At 49.6% G+C, this 23,202-nt stretch overlaps 1 long non-coding RNA gene across 1 annotated transcript in view; it reads left to right on the top strand.

Moving 5' to 3' along the window:
* Positions 1–5,908: 5,908 nt before the first annotated feature.
* LOC134032634 (uncharacterized) overlaps positions 5,909–23,202 on the top strand; it is a 73,161-nt gene continuing 55,867 nt past the window's right edge. The window contains exons 1-2 of the long non-coding RNA XR_009932039.1: positions 5,909–6,311; positions 16,330–16,439. This is a non-coding gene — a long non-coding RNA (uncharacterized LOC134032634). The remainder of the gene's footprint in view (positions 6,312–16,329; positions 16,440–23,202) is intronic.

The following is a 23,202-nucleotide window of genomic DNA, read 5'->3' as shown; positions in this document are numbered from 1 at the left end:
TAGTAATAATGGGATTCAGGAGGGTACCTTTTCTCTGCCTATTCACCACTTAACATGAGGTCATATATCTCTAAGTTTCAGGGTTGTCGAGGGGGACCCTCTTGAGGGGGGGGGGGGGGCGGTGCTGTGGCCTTCGGAGGTCACCTCTGCCAGTATGCTGACTGACAGGCAGCTTGATGGGAGGTAGAAATATGACAGGGACAGGGTCGAGCCTGATAAGAGAGTGTGCGGTAGGGAACGTTTGAACAACCTCCTTCCACTCTTTACCCAGTGGACGTATGGACCAGAATGCTGTTCGTAACGGACCCCAAGCTTTTTGAAGCGTTGCTCACAAGAAAACACCATCGGCCTCCATCCACCGCTGTGTGAGTAATATCACACCTGTCACATGGGAGAGCTGACCTGTTTAACCAAACATCAGCATCAATGACATTCCTCCTGGTACTTGGCTTTTGACTGGGATGTTTGGTTACGTCATGGGGAGCCTGATAACCCTCCCCCCCTCCTCCCCCCTCCCCCCAGGCCCCATAAGGTCTCAGTGAGAGTGACCACTTGTGTACAGCTGGGGAGTGTTTGGTTAGTAATGTAAAACCAGGAAGCCTTTGAAACCTAATGAAGGGCTCTTCTGGAGGAGGTTGGAGGTTCACCGTTATGAGGAGACTCAAAGCCTTCTTCGAGGACACCCTGGGGCAGGTCAGGGACATGGACGACTCCTCTCCAACTCCAGCTGCACGCCGGAGTGTGTGTGTGGGTGTATGTGTGTGTGTGTGTGGAGGGGGGGGGGGGAGGGTTACAGTGTGTCACTTGCATTGTGTGTGGGTTATAGTGTGTCACTTGGAATGCATGTGTGTGAGTGTGCGTGTGACAGTTCGAGAGTGTGTGCTTGTGTTTACTGTAAGAGAGTGTAGTTTGGAGTGTGTGTTGGACATGATGTGTGTTCCAGTTGGATCACTGGCATGCCCAAAGACCCTGCTGTGCTACTGGTTTCATTCAAACCAGGCCCAAACCAAACACAGGGTGTGTATGTATTGCCACATTAATTTTTATATTTCCTCCAAATGGTGCCAATCGGCAGACAGGAGTGGAGAGAAAGGATTACAAAGCACAACTCTTAGCACTTTTAGGGCAGCTTTCTCCCATGTTAACAAGATGGTAGTTAATGCTCCGGCGTTTACTACGGTGGTCGCATGTATAATTAAGATGCTGTTGCATTTGTCATAAAAGTCCCCGGGGAGCAGGAAATGTTGCTAGAGCAGTTTTCACTTTGAACAGTGGAAAATTAAAACTGTCAAAACCTCACAACGCTGTTTTGACATCATTCCAGCGTTTATGGATTTTCCTGTGCGGTGAGGTCTTGTATAAAAAAAAAAAATGGACGGGGTTTAAGTGTTTCACCTTGTGCTTGTTGGGGAAACAAAGGTTACAATGTTTGCTCAATGCAGATGCTCTTCTGGGAGGTCTGGCCTCAAGTGCTAATTCACGGGAACCATGTTTGCGTTGCACCCGTCAATGAGGAGATGCTAATGGGTTTGTCCTCATTTAGATAGGAATGACCTGTTTAAGAGTCAAAATTCCATCCATTTATCAAGCTTTTTCATAAAACTAGCTCCTCTAGCTCCTCTAAACTGCCTTGTTAGAGACATTCTTTCCTTTCACAATAGATGATTTAAAACAAAGACAGACCCTTGTGAGAGTACACAGGAAAAAAGAGGGGTCGATCTCATGGAGTTTTGGTTTTTGGGGGGCGGACGTGGGGGGCAAAGCCACCCTGATAACCTCTTAGCCCAGATATGAGCTAGTATGGAACAGATGTGTATTCATGCACGTAAGTGCCAAAGACGAAAACATTGAATTGTCGCTAGCCTTTCAGTGCTTGCCTGGGTGGGATGTGTTCATCTCTGTTGACAGTCAGACTTACACACTGTGAACTGAGAGCCTGTTCGCTGGAGATCAATCATGTTGGCAGCAGAGAGTTCTGCTGCCTGTGCTCCACCTCCCTGTTTTTCAGGGTCAATCGGTACACCACAGTATTTGGAATGAACTAGTTAAAATCTGTTTTAGACTGCTAATGCTGGCCCAGTGTGGTGTGGAGGTTCTGGTGTACGATGTTTAGTCCTGTGTATCAGACAGCAGTCATGGTGCCAGCCAGCGTGGCCCCTTTGGTATCTGTGGAGACAAACGGGGGTTGTCATGGTCCCCATCCTGTCCCCTCCGTCACACCAGGAACCTATCATCCCCATGACTTCCTATCTATGCTAACATGGGGATCAGAGGAGATGCCTGCCTCGTGTCACCTCTCTCCTTATCTTATCACCCCACCTCTCTATCCTGCATCTGTGCATACCTGCCACCCTGCATGACGGATCCCCCCAGCCAGCCCTCCATTTCCAGCTCTCTGTTTCTCTCCTCTCTGTCTATCCATTGCTCTGTCAAGCCCACAGCTCTCGCAGATCGTTTGCCTTCAAATGTGACGTTTCGTGGTCTCTGCGTTGATTCACGTAAAATATTTCCGAACTTCCCCAGCATGTGCAGTATATAAACCAACAATATTTAAAAACCTATCCACAGCGACATAATATGCATTCTACATACAAATCTGTCTCACTCTCAGCTGAGGAGCTTTACTTAACTCTTCAATAAGTACAACATACCACATGTGAATTAACAAACCGAACAGATGAACCAAAAGGGATAGAAAAAAGTTGTCTCGACCCCTACAGTATTTGGGTCCAGAGTTGGGCAGTCCAGACAGTAAATCCGGTCTGACTTACCCCCCCTGTGGTCCCCTACACGCCCCCTTAGCCTCTTTGTCTCCATTGAGCCGTACCTCCCCCAGCCTGATTATTTCTTATCATGTATTTATTTGTTTAATCCACCCCTCCCCCTGCATCACTTGGCAACCCGCTCCCCCATGCACTGGCTGTCTGGCAGTAAGGCCCCTCCAGCCCCTCCCCCACCAACCCCCCCCCCCCCCCCCCCCGCCTCTCTCTAGCCCCAGTCCCAGTCCCAACCCAAGCCACCACAATGGGCGGAGGTTCCCTCCATAGCCCAAGAACCCCATCCGTGGGCGGAGAACCCCCCCTTCACTTGCATGCGGCCACCACTAGCCAGCCCGTATGCACACCATAAATAATGGATGCATTAGCATGCATGAATATCTTTTTAGGGGGGGGGGGTTGGGGGTGCCTTAATTCATTATTAATCCCCTCACAGGCAAAGGGGACTGGTGCCTCTGCCTGTAGCGTAGGGTCCGACTAAACCCTGCTTTAGGAGCTCTGTCTCAGTGTGTGTACACACGCTCCCCCTCGCCCTCCCGAATCAGCCTCCAGCCACACCCAACAGCCTGACTCCACCCACCCCCCCATCCCCTTCAGTCGTTCCCAAAAAAAACACATCTGGAAAGGGGGATAATCTTCAGTTTGAGAGGGGGTGGATGGGGGGGGGGGCTCGTCCCAGGGGGTCCACAGCAGGGTGACTGTACCCTGTCAGGGTTTTTTGGTGGCAGGTGGTTGACGCTGCATTTCACCAGGGTTCACCGGGGTTCGTGGTAATCAGTGGCACAGGTATGGTCTAATACATAGCAGAACAATGGAATCAACCCGTGTCTATCTAAGCTGTCACTGTTTTGAAGGTTAAACAGCCTTGTTGCTATTGACTTTGAAGTTGCCATCAGCGCCATTTGGTCCTGGGATGGCAGGCCTGGTTGAATGGAGGCTGGGGGAGGGGGGGGGTTGACAAATACGATTTTTGGTCACAAAGTGTAATGTGGGGCAGGGGGGTTATCGAGGGGTTATCGAGGGGTTACGTGGCGATACAATCTTTTCATTGAAACAGTAGCTGGAAAGGAAATGTGTTTCATCAAATGCGATGTAATGCCGTAATAAGGCTCAATATTAAGCTGGGTTTGGCTCATAAAGAGCACGTGTTGCTGGCAGATAAAACATTTAACACCAGTAAACAACAACCACATTGGAACTCTATGTTTGCGGGTGTGGAAGTTTAGGTAGGGAAGGTTGGACTTGTTTTCTTTAGACTTGTGTGTCTGTCAGTGTGTGTGTGTGTGTGTGTGTGTGTGTGTGTGTGTGTGTGTGTGTGTGTGTGTGTGTGTGTGTGTGATTATGTGTACGTTTTTGTGCCTGCGTGGCTAGCATGAAACATATTCTGAACCCTACACCCCATCCCCCTCTCGCACCACTAGGTTGCACTGCCTGACTCCCAGCCTTCCCTCCTGCCTGCCTCAAGCCCCCTGACTCAGTCCAGCCAATCACGGATCTCAAAGGGGGGTGGGGGGCGGTGGGGGGGGGGGGGTGGGGTGGGGGGGGGGATGGGGGGGGCACGCTACAACCTCCTCGAATCATAAATCATTATAATAAACACACACACCCACACATACACATGCACCCACACACACATTAAAACACGCTGGATATTTGCCTCTTTAGTCACATAGATATGAATGTACATAATCCTGTTTGCTTGAACCACCATGCAACATAAATATAACTGACCCAGATAATAATGTCAAACTTGAACCACAGCTTCATTATTATGTGTTTCATAACAGTCCTCTTTTTTCTGCAGAAAACTGCAACACTGTGTGCTTCCAAGTAGCAGAGAAAAAAGTGAAACATTTGCTTTTTTAGGATTAAACTATGATACAGGCCTTTTTCCCAATCAAGGTATTTGTATAGAAAAGGACCCACTTGAATATACTTTCTGCACTCCCCTTGGATTACACTTTACACTTGTGTTGAGTTATGATAGAAAAGTAGAAAAAACATGTACAAAAGCCAATATGTCTTACGTGTGAACAGATTCTATTCACCCAGGTATTCTGGATCCCACCAGCATGGGATGTGCTGCAGCATGATTGGTGGAGGAGGGATGGTGCGGGGGGGGTGTGGGGGGGGGGGGCTGTGGGCTGCAGGGGTTGTTTTGCTGACATGGAGAGGGCCCGGGTTCTGGAATGTTCTCAGCTCAATGTTTGGGTCTGGGCTGCGTGGCGCGGGGCCGGGGCTGCTTTGGGGGTGGTGAAGGCTACAGGCACCATGCTGGGCCACTGAACTCCAGTCAACCCTGGGAAGACCTCTCCAACCTGCACAGGAAATTGAAATACAGTGCAGTATTGGCATGCTGATGGTCATCTATCAGCGGGGCCGGCGTGGGGACGGGTGTAAGGGGAGCCCCGTCGTAGATCAGAGATAGGCTGCTGGGCCCGGGTTCAAAGGTAAAGAGGAGAGACCTGGGTCTGGAAAGAAGATAGGGCTGCTCACAGGGGTCCCTGGCCCTCACCAACCTCCATCACACAGCAGCCAGCCCTCACCCCGACCCCGGCCCTCACCCACCTCCATCACACAGCAGCCAGCCCTCACCCCGACCCCGGCCCTCACCCACCTCCATCACACAGCAGCCAGCCCTCACCCCGACCCCGGCCCTCACCCCAGAAGTGTCCACCCTGCACCTCCTCTTCATTACCCAGAAGTCCAGTCATGTAACCCCTCCCACCCCCAGGGGTGCTGTCTCTATCAGCTTACTCTAGTTCATGTACATCAGCGCAAACTTAGCTGGGTGACTGAGAGCCAGAGGAGAGATAGACTTGGGTCAACAGCCACGGTTATGTAAGGCCAAACTCTTATCATTTTAAGTACAAGACCACATGCATAACATTAAGGAGACACACACTGATTTTTGAAGGTAATGTAATTTGGTATAAGAAAGTTAAGTCATTCATGGGGTGTACTCCCTTTTTCTCTGTAATTATTGCTTGTCAGCTTGAACTATTTCTTTAATGTTGCATATTAGATTAAAACAGTAGGTGATGATGCTGCCTCCATTGCATAATGTCCTCAACGTAAATGCGCACATCGCACCAGGAAATGCAACTCGACTGCATATCGGTGAGGGAAGGGATAGGGCTGGATCACACTGAGATTATATAAAGTATAACGGGCGGGTGTCACCGGATGATCGGAGAGACGTTAGGTACCACTTTAAATGTTCACAAATGTCAAGACGGCATAAATCTCAATTACGTATTGTTTTGCGTGACCTTGTGAACTCGTCCGCCGTTTGAACTGGAAAGAAATTCCATTCATTATATTATTTTATTTCTGGATTACTGGCTTGTTATGTAGTACATTGACAGGAAGTGACATCAACGGGTCCGAACTCAGAACATGTCGCAGGACGGGTTGACTTGCATGTCCAGAACCTTATTGTCTAAAGGATGCTCCGCTGCAGGTTCAGAAGTGATGTTCGCTGATGGATGCAGGAGAGAACCACGCAGGCGAGACAGACACACTGGAGACTGAGTGAGTCGCGTGCTGACTGAGCGCTTTTTAAAACCGTGACTTTCATCCACGCAAGTTCAGATGCAGTGCCATACTTTTTTCCATCTGACATCAATGACGCAGTAACGAATAGAGCTGGTATTGTGAAAAGGGTGTTCCTGAAATCCGAGTGTGTCGTGTTTTCAGGGATATAGTGGGCACATCTGGATGTTCGGCAGTGAGACAAGTGACACAGTCGAGTTCAGTCTGAATGGCAGGTTCCTCTGTCAGAAAACAGAGGGGGGTTGGAAACGCGTCAGACCGGCTGAAGTGGATACTTAACCGCTGAGATTGTTACAAAGAGCTTTAGCGCATTTTTGTGCATCGTATTAACAATTTAAACAATTTTACGTCATTAATAATTTTATGTCATTAAAAAAATACCGGTGACTGGAGTGTAACATCCTAGTGTTGACGATCAGTTGGCGCATCTCTCCTCCGCGGGACAGCGAGGATGCTTTGAGTCGACAATTCCGTGTCTAGACTGAAAGTGCTGCAGTCGGTCACGTGGTATTTGTTATTGTCCGCCCTCTTTTAGATAACCTAGTATGTGGATAAACTGTTAGTTTCATAATGGATTGCAATATACATAACAATTTGTACTGAATTTCTTGGCATGGAGTTCCACTCTCAAATTCAGTGGCTGAGATACATAAATGGTTGGATAAAATACCAATAACTTGTATGTATTTGCATCGATTCAGAAGGAATTGTTGATGTTATCTATCATTATAATTCAGCATCTTATGAATAAGCATATCATATTTTGTCATAACGTGTGCTACTATAATTTGTAAACTGGGTTCAAATATATTATACAATCTTGTTAAAAAGTTATTGCACGGTACCTATAACTTAAATAGTTCATCACATCATAGTTCAATACTGACTGAAAGACCAAGTGAAAACAAGCCTTCTTATCATAAATGTTTTAACTGATGTATGCGAGCAAAACGATGCTTCCGATTAGCGTACGTGAGTAATATTGCATGCTTTCTTCACAACTGCTGCTGCTGCAAAGGCTGGCGTGATGCCCTTCGTGCAGATGCCTGTGGGATTACGAGTGTGTATGACTCATGCTGCAGTTTGCTTGCATGTCTGCAGTCATAGCTTTATTATTCATGCTTGCGTGTAGACAGGGGTACTTAATCTCTGGGTGGACTATGACATTGTCAGGGTCTGTGTGGACCTGCAGTCCAGGCTGTGCAGAGGAGTGTGAGATAAACTACCAGGGACTGGGGCTAAGCATGGCAGGAGCTAAATGCCTGGCCTGGCCTGGCCTTTGGGGCCAGTGGTAATTAGCTGGGCCAGGCTAGTGAGCATGGCCATATATTTACCGTGCTGAAATGGTCTGGGCAGGGGGTCTATTGGTGGTCGACAGGTGCAGGGGGAGGAAGGCGTCAGGAGTTTGGGGGAATCGAAACCAGAGATGGGGCACAGCAGCTCCTCACCCCCTGCCCTGGGGTCAGCTCCTCACCCCCTGCCCTGGGTCCCAAAGCTGAGCAAGTTCAACAACTTCCCTCCCTCCCTCCCTCCCTCCTGCACCCGACCCCATCCCAACCCCCACCCCATGTCAGACTGTGTTTGAATGTGTGTGTGTGTGTCACAATGTTGTGTGTGTGTGCCTGTGCGTGTTAATGTGGTGGCTAGCTAGTGTGTCATTGGGTTGAAGGGGTCAGTGAGCTGTGTTTTGGGTGCAGTGATCATCTGTCTGACTATATTTTTCTCAGTCTGGGAGACAGAGCTCTGGGAACAGTTCCCTTCACAGCACCACGGGACTGGTAAAAGCCCATGACACATCCTCTAAAGAGGTCTCACTGCTCTGGCATTACATAATTTTTCCACTCATTCATTCCTTCAACCATTAATACATAAATAATTGCATTGCATCATTGGCATCATTTTCACTGAGTAACCTCTAGCTAGATGAAAAGTCTGGTGTTTGATGTTAGTTCGAGGTGTGTTTGAGTAGTAAAGTGGTGTGTTGTTACTGTGCTGTTTTCCCGCTTCCTGTTCTGCTTGGACGGCCTAATCCTAGTTACAACCATTACAAATCCTGCTGTCTTGACGTGAGAGCCCAGACAGGAGACTGCCTCTGCAAACTTGGTTTCATTTAGCATTCCTCTGGGCTTTATGGGCAGGTGTTTGAAATTACGGGCAGGATATTTATTGGAAACTTTAAAGGCAACATTTTTGCTTACCTCTCAATTAGACAAACAGACGCAGGCGCATACAGTGCAGCGTATGGACACAAACGTGCATGCGGGCCTGTGCCCTTACATGTGAACCAAACGTGCACACGCATGGAATTGTGCAGAGAACTAGGCATGCATGCACACAAGCATGCACACATGCTCTCGCGCTGTACGTGGCCTCACGTACACACAAGCGCGCGCACACACACACACACACTCAGAGTGGGATGCAAACGACTTAGCGGGGAGATCAGATCCTCGGGGGGCCCTGTGCGCGTCCCTCTCCCTCCTCTCTCTCTGTTGCTGGAAGCGGGCGAGAGATCGGTGACCTGTAATTATGGAGGCTTAGCAGGAGCTGTGGCTCCAAGGTGCTCCACTCCAGTCAAGGTGCAGCCTGGAGACCGAGGCTGGCCCCTTCTCAGGGCCTGATTGTTGACAGCTGGGTGAGCCATGTCAAGTGGCAGGCTGGGAAATGTAAAATCCCTGATAAAGCACAGAGCCCTAAAAAGCCATGAAGCTCCTGTAATGAGGAAAGTGATGGGGTTTGGCTGTGCTGAGCACGCAGCAGAAACTCTACCGGCAGAGTGTGTGTGTGTGTGCATCTCTGTGTGTCTGGGAGGAGGAAAAGGGAAGGCGGTGTGTGTATCTGTCTCTCTCTGCGTGTCTCTGTGGTGGAGAGGAGAATCAGAGTGAGAGAGAGAGAGAGAGAGAGAGAGAGAGAGAGAGAGAGAGAGAGAGAGAGAGAGAGAGAGAGAGAGAGAGAGAGAGAGAGAGAGAGAGAGAGAGAGAGAGAGAGAGAGAGAGAGAGAGAGAGAGTGTGTCTGTGCGTGCGCCTCAGAGGAGGAGAGGGGAAGTCAGAGTGTGTGTGTGCTTGACTCTTCTAATCCGGGATTTGGTGGGATTCACAATATTCCAACAATGTAAAACCCGGTAGTCAGGTCAGCACTGCCACAGAGAGGCAACCCAAATCTTCCCAGGGTCACCCGTCAGGGCAGGAAGACATAAATCATACAGCTACTCCGCCGGTTCTGCCTCTCATGGATGACTACACTTTCTCCCTTTGAAAATCCACCTTAATACCCATGTAGACCTACAGTTTGAAGGTCTATGTTACAGTAAATGCAATCCTGCTTCAGAACAGTGGAATGATTCCCGATATTAGCAGCGGCGTTCCGCTTTAGAACGATTCCCGAGCCGCTGCAGCCGTTAAACGCATTCCTGGTTTTGTGGAGGCCATTATCCCTGCTTCTTAATCACCACCTCAGCTTTTTATAAGCTCCCTGAGTGTGTGGCTGGGGGGAGGGTGGGGGGGTGGGGGGGTGATGGGGGGGACCACATGTGGGCGCAAATCAGGAAACACGCACACACCGACACCGAGCCCCCCCTCCCACCTAACTTGATCTACACTAACCCACTGAACTGAATCACCCCTCCCCCACCCAACATCCCCTTCCCAATGTCTCTTAACTCAAATTGCCAACTCATCTGGAACACAGCCCCCCCCCCCCACACACACACACTTTTTAAAAGTAATCAGATCTTACTAGCTCAGCTAAAACAATGCCCCTCCAACCACATACCCAGCCACCCACCTAGCCGTAGATATACACTCTGTTGTGTTGTACTGAACACCTTGAACCTGACCATCTGCCCCTCTCTCCCCCCCCCCCCCCTTCCCTCCCTCCCTCCGCCTTTTCCTCGTTCCTCCATTGGCACCTTCAGCTACCGTTAGAACACACCCACCACCAGCATGGTTGGACTCAGGATGTAACAGCTTCTGATTAGACAGTAACAGATTGGTCAGAGGATAGAGTGATGGTGGTATGAAGTGATGGATGACAGAAACGTTAAAAGAGGGAGCAGCAGTGTGGACCCCCCCCCCCCCTCTCTCTCTCTCTCTCTCTCTCTCTCTCTCTCTCTCTCTCTCTCTCTCTCTCTCTCTCTCTCTCTTTCCCAGTGGAGGTGGAGAAGCAGAGGCAGGTCTGGGAGTCCCCGGCGCACACTCGTCCACTCCATCCATCACTCTCTGCTTAGGGCCCGCTCCCCATCCACTGGGGAGGGGAGAGCTGGAGAGATGATTGAGGGGGGTGATTAAACTCAGCTGATGTTTGCTGGAGCGCTGGTGGTCATCTCCTCAGATACCCCCAGCCTGTTTAATGGCCTGGCTGCCTGCCTGTCTGCTGTGTTGCTAGTAGGTGTGAAGAGGCTTGTCTGGCTGCCATAGGCTCAAGTAGGAGCTAACAGCTGGGACCCTCCCAGAGCTTGCATGAGCCCTGGTGGATGAGACGGGGCGGTGGCTGTCAGGGCCATAACTCAGCCGGGGGACGGCAGTCTGCCAGGAGTGTCGATCAGAGAGAGAAGCAGAGGGGTTTGGAGGGTGGGAATGGGGCCTTGGTTGGGATGGCAGGGTGACTGTAGGAAGGGGTGGGGGCCTTCTGACTGTTTACCCTGCGCTTGATGGCCCCCCTGCCTGTGGCCACGGCAATTATCACCTTGGAGGAATGTGGAACCCTCGTGTTAAATTCCCCCTGCCTACCCTTCCCCTGTACCCCTCCGTACCCCATTCTCAGCAGGTCAAGGGCGGAGGGTGCTGTCTCTGCGAGATGCATTTAGATGAGGGAGTTGGGTGAAGGGAGAGGGAGGAAGGGAGGGAGAGTGGTTGGGGTATTAGAGCGTTATTCTGGAACTGTCTGGGCTGCTGTCCAGCTGCTGTCTTCCAAACACCCAGCTCCCCTCCACCCAACCTCTCTCCACCCAGCTCCACCCAACCTCTCTCTACCCAGCTCCACCCAACCTCTCTCCACCCAGCTGCACCCAACCTCTCTCCACCCAGCTCCACCCAACCTCTCTCCACCCAGCTCCACCCAACCTCTCTCCACCCAGCTCCACCCAACCTCTCTCTACCCAGCTCCACCCAACCTCTCTCCACCCAGCTCCACCCAACCTCTCTCCACCCAGCTCCACCCAACCTCTCTCCACCCAGCTCCACCCAACCTCTCTCCACCCAGCTCCACCCAACCTCTCTCTACCCAGCTCCACCGAACCTCTCTCTACCCAGCTCCACCCAACCTCTCTCTACCCAGCTCCACCCAACCTCTCTCCGCCCAGCCTCCCTACAGCCAGCCCCGATTCACCCAGCCTCTCTCAACTCAGCAGCAAAAGCACCAAACTAGGTAAATAGGATTATCATGGTCTATTTACAATGCAAATGGGATCCCCTTCCTCCCCGCTTGATTTAAGGACTCCCTCTCAGCAGACCTCACACCTTGTAGGTACACACAGGGTGAGGTACAGGGTGATCTGCAGATTCACCTGGCCCCCAAGTCCTCAGGCATCATCTGCTTCGATGTAGCTTGATTAACCACATTGTTTTTTTGCATAACCTTTAACGGCTGCATCTTTTGTTTCACTATTAGGTTTATGTCTACCTCAATAATTTTTTTAAAATCACTAACGCACATTGAAGGCCTTAGCTGTCTGGACTTTTAATGTGTTTGTTTGTGTCAAGCTGTTTTTAGTACACAAGTGTAAATCGCAACTTTACAAGTGACTGGAGTGAAACAGAATGGATGCCTGTGTGTTTTGATGTGTGTGTGCTTGCACATGAGAGAGGTGTTGGGTCCAGGAGGGTCAGCTGTGTGTATGTAGTGTGATGTAGCCTGCAATGGTGACACATCTGTCTGTGATATTGGAAATGGAGGACACACACACACGCACGCACACACACACACACACACACACACACACACACACACACACACACACACACACACACACACACATGCACGCAAACACCCTTCTCTCCCCTGCCTCTCTCCCTATCTTCCCTCTCCTGCTATCAAATACAGGAGTGAGAGAGGAGCAAGACTAGAACACAGTGTGAGATGGACCATCAGAAGTACTGGATGGACTTGCACCATGGAAATTGATTCGGTCTTGGGAGCACCATTTCCAGAGCGTGATTGATGCAGCAAAGCTCATACATTTTAATGTTCTGTTTGACAGCTACTCTTTCAAAGCGATCTGCCCAAAGACACTGTGGACTGTACAGTTTCCGGGAAGATAAGAAATAGAGAACCATTTGTCAGTATGTCGATCAGCCCGTATATTCCTGATGACGGCTTTGACATGATACAGACTGTATTTACTCTGTAGTTGCAGTTGGAGAAGGAACTAAAAAGTGTGCAACGTAGCGACTCTTCAACTCGTACCTCAGTTGACCCCCCCAGACCAGCCACTGGGCTCTGTGGTGAACGTTTTGCGTTAAGCTCACCATGAATGAGCAGTGCTGTGTGTGCCGCCAGCCTTGAACCTGAGGAAGTCTATGATAAACCCAGGTATCCCTGCAGTGTCCTTATGTCATCTTGTCCCTTTTAATTCGTGGCACTACAACCTTGCTTCTCTCCCCTCAAACCACGCCCCTTCCCTCTTCCCTATGTCCCTGGTGTCATCATTTATTTACAAGCAGACAGACACAATACACTCATCTCTTGGAACAACCCCACTGCCCCAAAGGAGGGAGTCAAGAGTTCAGCCCAAATCCACAGCAACCTCCTCCCCAAAACCCCCTTACCTCCTCCACGCCCATCCTCCTCAAACCTTCTTGCAGGGAGTTTCAACTTCATCGTTGTCATGGAGACCCCCCACCCCCAGCCCCCCTGGCCATAGCCCCTCCCACTCCTGGGGCTCCCCCTGCAGCCTGCACGGGGCCACATGAGATGAGAAGAGGAACGGGGGGGAGGGAGGGCAGCAGACTATTTTAGGGTCTCAATCAGTGTACTGTTAATTACCATGCATATCCCCATTGAGGAATACTCTCTTTTGATCTGGATCTGGGCTTTCTCATGATTATTTATTCAAATGGTGTAAATACTGTATCTGGGTTTGTCTGTGTACATTGTTTGTACAGTCGTTTGCAAGGGCCATAATAGGAAGGGATCACTGTAGTTGTGTTGTGCACAGTTGAATCAGGAGAAGTAGACCTTCTGGCCCTCTAAATTTGGCTCACTCAACTTACCTTCTTTAGCAGTAGTAGTTTGTAGTCTATCTGATAGCCTGACTGGAGATTCGCTGCTGGCACACTCCTGCCTCCCATGTGCATTACTCACTTGAGCACTCATCCACACATCCACTCACACACACACACTCTCATTCACACGCGCTTCTGCCTGGCTACACACACTCATGACACACCCAGACCCAGGCACTCTTGCCTTACTTGCTCACGCACCCAGACTCACACACATTCAAGCACCCGCTCCCTTGCACGGCCGGTAGCATGGTAGTAGTAGCGACAGACCGAGAAAGAAAGAGAGAGAGGGATGATGGCTTTTTAGAGTCTCTACTCTCAGGGAATAGTATGTTACATCACATGACCTGTCCTTGAGGACTAGTCCTAGACATTGCTCTGGCTAGACTTAGGAAAGTCTATTATATAAACTCATGTGTGCTACTACTACTTATTCCCTGCTGTTGTTCTTCTACACTGTCCTTATGCACATTTCATGGTTGTTCCGGTGTTTGTGTAACTCTGCTCATCACACAATGCACAGCTAAGGAAATATGTATTCCCTCTGTTGTTGTCAGGTGTTTCCCCTGTCCATCCTCTCCAGCAGGCCGGTCCTGCACGTGTGTGTGTTTGTGTGTGTGTGTGTGTGTGCATGTCCTCTCTCTGGTTCGCTGCCTCAGCACAAAAGAACGACCAGGCCACCCTGGTCTTTGTTTTGCTCTTATAGGGAACTACCATCAGATTTAGGCTCAATGAGGCGTCTCCGTTTTGTGGGGTCTGATAAAGTGCTAACTAAATCGTCTGGGCTGGCCTGGCCCAGTGTTGTCCAATTCTATTCTCCATAGTGTGTGCGTGTTTGTGTGTGTATAGGGGAGGGGGGCAGCCGCCTGCCTGCTGAATGTATGTCTATGTAATGCTTGGTTGGTGCTGAACACTGGGGAGGGATGGGAAGGGGAGGGGCATTGAGGCAGGTTTAAGATGTCATCCAGTGTTAGCCGCTGTCTGCTGGGCTTAATTGTGACGAGGGATGATTAGGAAGGTGCCTGTTTAAGGCTCAATGAAAGTGTGGACTTCTTTTTTCCCCTGGTTCAATAGGAACCCTACTTTAAGGGATCTGTCCATTCAGTTTTCAAGATGGCGTTAAGGCGCAAGACTTGATATCGACCATCATCGTTACTTAGTGGAAACTCTCTTGGCCCCTGTGGTCTTCCTCTCTGGAATTATGGTAACATGCTTCATTTTCATGGTTTTAGTCATAACTGTATCCCTAATTGGCTTTGAAGAGATTAAAAAAGGAAAAAAAGTAAATTTGACACTAGCTAGTCACGCTGTGTGTGTGGCGTCTTCCAGGGCCTCTTCAAAGATGGCGGCGTGATGTAGCATTGCCTTCACCTTCCAAACCAAGCCGGACAAACGTGAGGATGGTCGCCTGATCAACGTCATTAAAACGAGCAAAACTAATACATGTTTGGGGAGAGGGGGACAAAGAGGGTGGGCCTTGGGAGTGCTGTGGCCCTTGTCTAAAGGAGTTAGGGGCCCCTTGTCGGCGTCCTGCGCTCCAGAAGCTGCTGTGATGGTAATTACCAGCCAGGGTGCACGTGTGGCAGTGTGGGAGGGAAGGGTGTTCCCGTATGTGTGCCTGTATGCCTTCACCCCGCCACCTCCCATCCCCCCACCCCTGCCCAACCACCAATGCATGACTCAACCCAATACCCCTCTGACCGACCACGCCATGCCCAAACCCCCCCATACCCTGCGCTGGGGAGAGGGGTACCAGAGAGCGAAAAAGCTTGTGTTGGGGTGTGCGGGGAAGAGGGGGAGGGGCATCTTTGACATGTCTGCTGGGAATGGCCGGGACAAAGACCCATTCCCTGCTCCGCCAAGTGGAAAATGGCAGGAGAGGAGGAGGTGAAGGAGGAGAGCCAGATACAGAGAAGGGCAGAATTAGGGAGATCGACTAATCACCAGGGCAACCCACATTGAATTGACATGTGAAATTTGGTTTCACCTAACAAGTCTATGGCAACATGACAATAGACTGGCCAGGTTGCAGTGGGGAGCCAGGGAGTAGATGTGACAACTGATTACCGAGCCATGGTCTTTGTTGGGAGCTGGTGCTGGGTGGAGGGGTTAGGATTGGGGGTTCCACTGGGGGATTAAAAGCCATTATGCCTTTTACCCTTTCAGACAAATCACTCTTGATTCCATGTTTCAACATGTAACACACTCTTAACCCTATAAGGGAGTTGTTTGCGTGTTTATGTTCATGCTTGTTTTTTTCCTTTCTTCTCTCTCACTAAACCTGTGAAAGCCAGCCAGCTATTTTCTTCTACATGTTACCACAACAACCGTGACCCTGATAATTCCAGGGACATGAAAGAGTAAAAATAGGGAATGCGGAAAAGCACAAATGAGGGTTGGAGTCTGCCCAATGTTGCTTTTATAAGAATCAATAAGCTATTAAAGGTCATGGTGAAGGCAAGCAGCACCTTGAATGGCGATGTCCTAACTCCTGAGTGGAGCCTGGTGACTGGTACCCTGGTAACCAGGACAGAAAGACTAGCAGGCAGTCTATTCACAGCTCACTCATTCTATAGACTAAGTACATTGATCGCTTTCACACATGGACAGTTATTGACTTGTCATTGTCTACAGCCAGCACACATACACCCCCACCCCTGCCTACAAACCGTGCTGCAAGAACTCATTACAAGTCCACAATAGAAGGCATACTTAATGGAGCTTACCTAGGGGACATTGTGTTAGTCTAACAGACGCTCTCTGCCTCTCCTCCCAGGACTGATGGTGGGAGCTCACCTTGGTGGTGTCTTACCTGTGCGGCTCAGTCAGGAACCCCCAGGGGACCCAAGTCAGTCACATTACTATCACCATGACAGCCAGGCACGGGTACGTCCTATTGGTGTCATTACACTCATACAGTTGTGATGAAGATGTGCTGCTGTGTTTGAGTTGTTCAAACACCCCCCCGCTAGCTATTGTGCTGCTGATAGAGTTTCTCATTGTCAGAGGTGACCCTTTAGAGCCATATGAAATCCCGACGTGGTCTCAGAGGAGGTACTTCGGTGTTCTCTTCCTCCCTCTCTCTCCTCCCTCCCTCCCTCCCTCCCTCGCTTTCTCTTTTCCCTTGTCTTCTTGTTGCTCTCACTCCCTCTCTTCCTCTGTCTCTCTCTCTCTTTTGCTCTTTCTATGTCTGTCTATCTGTCTTTTTGGGATCAGGGCCAAAAGATGTTTGTGTGAGAATGATTCACTGACTGCCTGTTCTTGCTTGTCTTGCAGTCACGCTCTCTCTCTCTCTCTCTCTCTCTCTCTCTCTCTCTCTCTCTCTCTCTCTCTCTCTCTCTCTCTCTCTCTCTCTCTCTCTCTCTCCCTCGTGTGATAGTAGTAACCCCCCCCCCCCCCCCTGCGTGCTCCCATCCTCTCTGTCTCTCCGTCTAGCGTGCATGCCAAGCAGAAGACTCCACCAGTCAATACACTCTGTGATGCTGCTCTGTTTGTATCAGAGAACGGCCTTCTCTTCCCAGCCACACACACACTACACAAAAACACACTGCTCACACACACACACACACACACTCCTGCCATTGATGCCACACCCCAGCCAGCCAGATATCTCGGCTCCTGGCCAATAATCACAGCTGGATTGGAGGGTTTAAATGTGTGTGTGTGACCATGGGGGAGTGGGGGCAATGTCTGGTGCACTGGATTGGTCCACTCTTACGGAGGGCTACGACAGACACTGATTGGATGGTTGGTAGCGTGCAGGACTCTGTACTGCTGTCTAGCACTGCCTCCCAGAGCGCTCTCCAGCAGCTCCGCATATTGGATGGGTTACAGCTTACAGCCATGCAAGTGTGTCGGTGTGCCTGTGTGTGTGTGTGTGTGTAAACGTGTGTGTGTGTGGCTCATCTGTGCGAGATAACTCTCGTCCTCTATGAGTAAATCTGCACTGTCTCCATTCCCCAAAGTGATCACGGAATGCATTCTCCTCACCCAGACCCGAGCGTTAAATATTAATGGTGGATTTCACTTTTGGCATCAACAATCAATTTCTCTGGCTCCTGTCAGTTAGATACATAAAGTAATGTCTGAAACATTGTTCCCCATGCCGTGTTTGAACAGGTCTCTCTTGAAAAAGAGATTAATCTCAATGAGAATAACCTGTAAATGTAAGGGTTACATGAAACACATTTAAAATACATTTTGCTGGAAAGGCAACCAGTCATGTTACTCCACCACTTACAGGGAATGCTTGTATTAAACAGTAGGTTTCTTTGACGTGGGTAGAGCAGAGATCTGGCTGTATGCAGGAGGTTTGGTTCCATCCTCCTCTGTTATTGTGACTGTAATGATACTGAGAGACTGGATGCAGCTGCCACTATCAGACAAAGCAGCAGGAGAGCTTGCTGAGGCCGGATGGCTGTGTGTGTGTGCGCGTGTGGATGTATGTGCACACGCTTGTGTGTGTGTGTGTGAGTACCCAAATACGTGCGAATGAGACGTCTGTGTGAGAGAGAGAGTGTTGGTGTGCATGTGTGTGTGTTTTTGCTTGGATTCTCCCCGACGCCCCCCATATACACACACACACACACACTTTCACCTCAGCCTCTCGGCCACTTTTACCTGGCAACAAGCTGGGGAGGACAGAAGGAAAGGAAGAGAGGTGTGCAAGAGTGGAGGAGAAGAAGGCAGGAGGAGAGTCAGAGAGTAGAAGAGAGTAGAAGAGAGTAGAAGAGAGTAGAAGAGAAGAGGAGCTGCTGGTAACTGCTAGTCTCCATGACAGAGTGTGTATAATGAGTGGAGCCTGGTCTGTAATTACACATGTCATCGCCATCCACTGTAATTGATGCAAGTGCAGCCCTGTGGCAAAGCCAGAGAGGGCTCATACTCACACACACACACACACACACACTCACACTTGCGCACACACACGCACAGACACAAACACGTGCACTCACACACGAACTCAGACAAACAATACACACAATTAGACACAAACACACACACATGCATACACACGTCCCAGCGTAAGCACAAGCATATGCGTGCACTCTCACACACCAATGTCCCATATCACAAACACACATGCGCGCACACGCTCACATGGACAGCTTACCTGGAATATTGCCAGACATACATGCATGGGCACACACGTGCAACCCCCCCCCCCCCTCCCCCGCCAACCAACGACCCGCCACTCATCACACACGCTACACACACACCACACGGCATCGCTGGCAGCCCGCGGAAGGTCTTCTTTATCTTGCCTGTCAAAAAAACACACAAAAAAAATCACCTGCCTGGCATCTCAATCTCCAGCGCTTAGCTTAGCTTAGACCAACCATCTGGCTCAGCAACTCTGGCTGCCCCTCTCTCTACTCACTCTCCCTCTCTCCCTCCCTCCGTCTCTCTCTAGCCCTGGTTTAATGTGTGTCAGCAGTCAGCCTCACAGTGGTCTTAGCCAGGATGCTAACGTGGCTTCCTATCCTTGGGCCTCGGTTGGTGGGTGATGGTGGTAGTGTGTGTGTGTGTGTATCTGTGTGTGTGTGTGTGTGTCACAGATGGCAGAGGGAGGGGTTGAGGAGGATGGAGGAAGAGGGGGGATGCTGGGTGATGGAGAGCTCTGTCGGAACCCTCAGACAGCTCGAGCGTCTCTCAGGCAAGGTGGTCCGTCTGCGGGCATCTGCACTGGCACAGACCCCCCCCCCCCCCCAGCACCCCCACCATCACCAAAACCATTGCTGCCGGTGAGAATGCTGCAGCGCTCCTTGGCAGGGTCGAGGGTGGCAGGGTCGAGGGTGGCAGGGCCGAGGGTGGCAGGGTCGAGGGTGGCAGGGCCGAGGGTGGCAGGGCCGAGTGTGGCAGGGCCGAGGGTGGCTCGGCGTGGGGAGGTGTCGCTGAGAGATGCTTTATGGAAGCAAAAACCTCCAAACAGCCTAAGGAACTGAACTCTGATGTGTTTGTTCCACTGCGGAGATGACAGAGTGTGTGCTGACGGATGATTAGCACTGGATGTGGCACTGGCATGCTCGTGTAGGGTGTGCGTGTCATCATCTCTTTGATTAAGAGTTGGATTCTAGTTTGGTGTCTGGCTGGGAATCTTTGAAGATGATCAGCTGTCTTGTGTTTGTGACACATCTGGACACATCGCTCAGTTCTCTCTGCTGGCTATTGATCACCGAGTAGGGGCAGCTGTGATTGGCTAGATAGCCTATTAAATTATTGTTGAGGACATGGTGGCCTCATGAGGATGTCAAGAAATCCACTTTGTCCTTGTCAAAAGAAACTTGCTGTGTACACTTTTTTCTCTGTTCCATAATCTATCTCTCTTCTGACATTTAGCCAAGCTGCATGCTTTCGACTCCCCCCACATCCATCTATAAAAAGGAAAATGGCATAGTTTAAGCAATTGCATAGAAATTCAATACATTGTTCAACAGTTTCATTGTGCACAGAAAGGCGCTTACAGGAAGACAGAAAGGGTAATGGTGCTCTCTTTGTTTCAAGAAGTGAGTGACAGACATAGTGGGAGGCCTTGGCTTTTGACACACACACACACACTATTAGCATCTCGGTGCGAGCGTTCTGCCTGAGTGACAGGGCCTCCGTGGGCAGACCGGGTCCCGTCCCATAATCCACAGTTGTTTACGGCGTGGGACAGTAGTGTCACAGCGAGGAGACGCTAGGCGCACACACTCACCGTCCGCACACACACACACACACACATCTGTTAGCAAGCATGGCACTGAGGTCGCTCCGGAGGTGTTGGTATGCACTGATTAGTGGCGGGTTGGCGCCGGCAAACCACCATGTTTCCTACTGTGCTTAGGCCTTCGCGAACAGTCGACAGAAGAGGCAGTTGCCATGGTTATCGGCCATTTTCTCGTCAGTGCATCGTTATCATTTGGGTTTTGATTTATTCCTACTTAAAGCCCATGCCTTCTGTAGGGACCAACTGTTAGACAAGCAGACCAATTGTTCCGCCATAAGTACCACCATTCCGGCCTCTATGTTCCTCACAAAGGACAAATGAAACACATAAAGAACGTGTGAACATAGAAAAAGTTGTGTCAACATCTTAGACCTACTGGTGCTTGCAAAGTATGGGGGAAAATGGCTTTGATGAAAGGGAATGAGATGGCCATCGTAATAATCTAATAACAACACATTTTTGCATGTGTTTTTGCAAGTTGAAAACACATGTTAGTCACACTTTTTGATCTCCCTTGAAAATGAAATTGCCAAAACACACCTTAATAGCACCTCCGGGTAAGATAAGATAAAAGTGAGATAGGATAGGAAGCTTTTTATGTCAAATTGAGCTTTACAGTGAACCTCTCTCTCTCTGTCTCACTCTTTCTTTTTCTCTTTCTGATGTTTTTTATTAAGACCTAACTCTTTCGTAGCATGACCCAAAACTGAGCGTAGCTGCATCTCAAACACAATTGTCTAGCACAGTCACCTCACTGCAGTATTGTGACACACATTTGGTCTATGGGGTCAGGGGGTTGGGCTGGTGCTAGGGCTAGGATGCCTTCGTGGGCTAGGGCTGGGGCTAAGGTTCAGACGAGGGGCTGGGGACAACCCTATTTAGTGTTTAATAGCCCTGTAAGCTGTTTATTTAGACCTTTTGCACCTCTCTTAACAGGAAACTGTCTACTACAATTGGATAACCGCTAATCAAATATATGCAGGACCTGAGTCAACACACTGGGGTGTGATATGTTGCCCTCCTCTCCCTTCTCTGCCAGACTCAGGTTGGAGCTGCCTTCTGCAGGCTTAGATCAGCCATCAGAAGGTCTTACCTCTCCCTGGATTCAGGACTTGGCCCCAGCCCTAGGTGTCTCTTCTCTGGCCCTCCTGACCTGACCTGCTCTGCTCTCCCCAGCCCTCTCTACAGCCTTCCTCCATCCCTCCCCCGGCCTGCCCAGGCCAGTCTGTCTGCTGGGACACCAGGCACCGTGTGACTGTTTGGAGAGCGTAAAGATAATCATGGGGCAATTAACGGGCACCAAAAGGCCACCATTAGTGAAGTGCAAACTGGTGATAGGACCTGGGGATGGGTGTGTTTGTGTGTTTGGGGGAGGAAGGGCGGGGGGGTGGAGATCGGAGGAGGTGAGGTGAAGGGCAGAGGCTCAGGAATAACAAACTGGAATGCTCGCATTAGCATAAGGAGTTTTTCTATGATAATCAGCAATGGTATATGCAAACGAGTCTGGTACAGATATAAGAGTATGTGGTCTCGGGGGCATGTTTATTTTGATAACAGTATTTACTCAGCAGATGCTTGGGGAGAGCAGCTGGAGCCATTGCTGCGTTCACATGTTAATTGGAGGGCCAACTGTTGTGACTCTGGTTCAACATGGGCCCAGGCAAAGGTTGGGAGGTCAAATGGAACCCTTGTTGGATTGTGACAGTGATGAGAGCTGGCATTTGTCCTGGAAATACTGTACTACACTGGTATTTCATGTCCTAAGTAAAGCTTTACTTTCTATGACTATAACACTTTTCATATCACTATCTTTCTCCCACACTTTTTCTCTTTCTACGGTACCTTCCCATTTGGTTCATGCTTAAAGTTTGGATATCCATTTTAATCTTCTTTCTTTGTGGTCCAAATCCCAAGACTGTGAATGATATCACCGAGGTTCGGTCTCTAAAAGAGAGAATGCGAGCAGGGGATAGGAAGGATGACAGAAAGAAGAGGAGGAGAGAGGGAGTAAGAGAAATCTGCCTTTCCTATAGCAACAGGCAGCTGCCACTCCTTGATCATGTGCCTCCCAGGAAGTGACTGAAATTGTTGTTGTTGTTATTTTACATATTCGTGATTCAAAAACAGAACTTGAATGGCAGCGAGCCCCCTCTATCTTGGTGACAGTAGGTTACCGTGATCCTCACCAGTGAGCAATGGGAATACGTGCCTGGAACAACAAAGCGAGCAGAGCTTAAAGTCTTATCCAGCCCCCCCCTCCACACACTCTCCCCCAGGAGCCCCCTCTCCTACTGAACGAAACTCACCTAGACCCACACTCCGTCATGTGATCAGAGAACACAGACGCACAGCATACACACACATTATTCACTTTTTACGATTGCTATATGGAGAGCAGTTGATTTCTGATCTCTCTTTCTCTTTTTTCTCCCTCTGTGTATGTGTGTGTAAGTCTATGTGAGTGCATGTTATCTCTTTCATAATCAGAGGCAGTTGAAGTGCCTCTCTCTAACTAAAGTGCCCTACATCTCAATGACTAGGTTAGGGCCCATCAAAGAAAAAATGCTAATTACAGCTCCAGATGCCAATTCTACCGACATCTATATCAAGAGCAATATCCCTTTAACTTTAACACCATTGTCAATGTAAGATGAACATTATGTGTAGTATTTGGAGCCATATGAATAGCAGTATATAATCTGTGACAGTATACTGAATCGCTGTCCTTTTGGAGCAAGGATGACAACAATGCACTGACAGGCAGACATACAGTCAGGCAGGTTGGCAGGAAGGAACAAATCCACACAGATGGGTAGACAGAAGGACAGACAGACAGACAAGTGAATAGACAGCCTGGCAGGTATAGAGACACACAGAAATAGGAAACATGCACACACACACACAAATACACATTATGAACACTCACTTGCACATACACGC

The sequence above is a fragment of the Osmerus eperlanus genome, chromosome 13 (genome assembly GCF_963692335.1).
Source record: "Osmerus eperlanus chromosome 13, fOsmEpe2.1, whole genome shotgun sequence".
Classification (NCBI taxonomy): domain Eukaryota; kingdom Metazoa; phylum Chordata; class Actinopteri; order Osmeriformes; family Osmeridae; genus Osmerus; species Osmerus eperlanus.
Note: the sequence above shows the minus strand (reverse complement) of the source record. Positions and strands in the feature narration are given on the sequence as shown.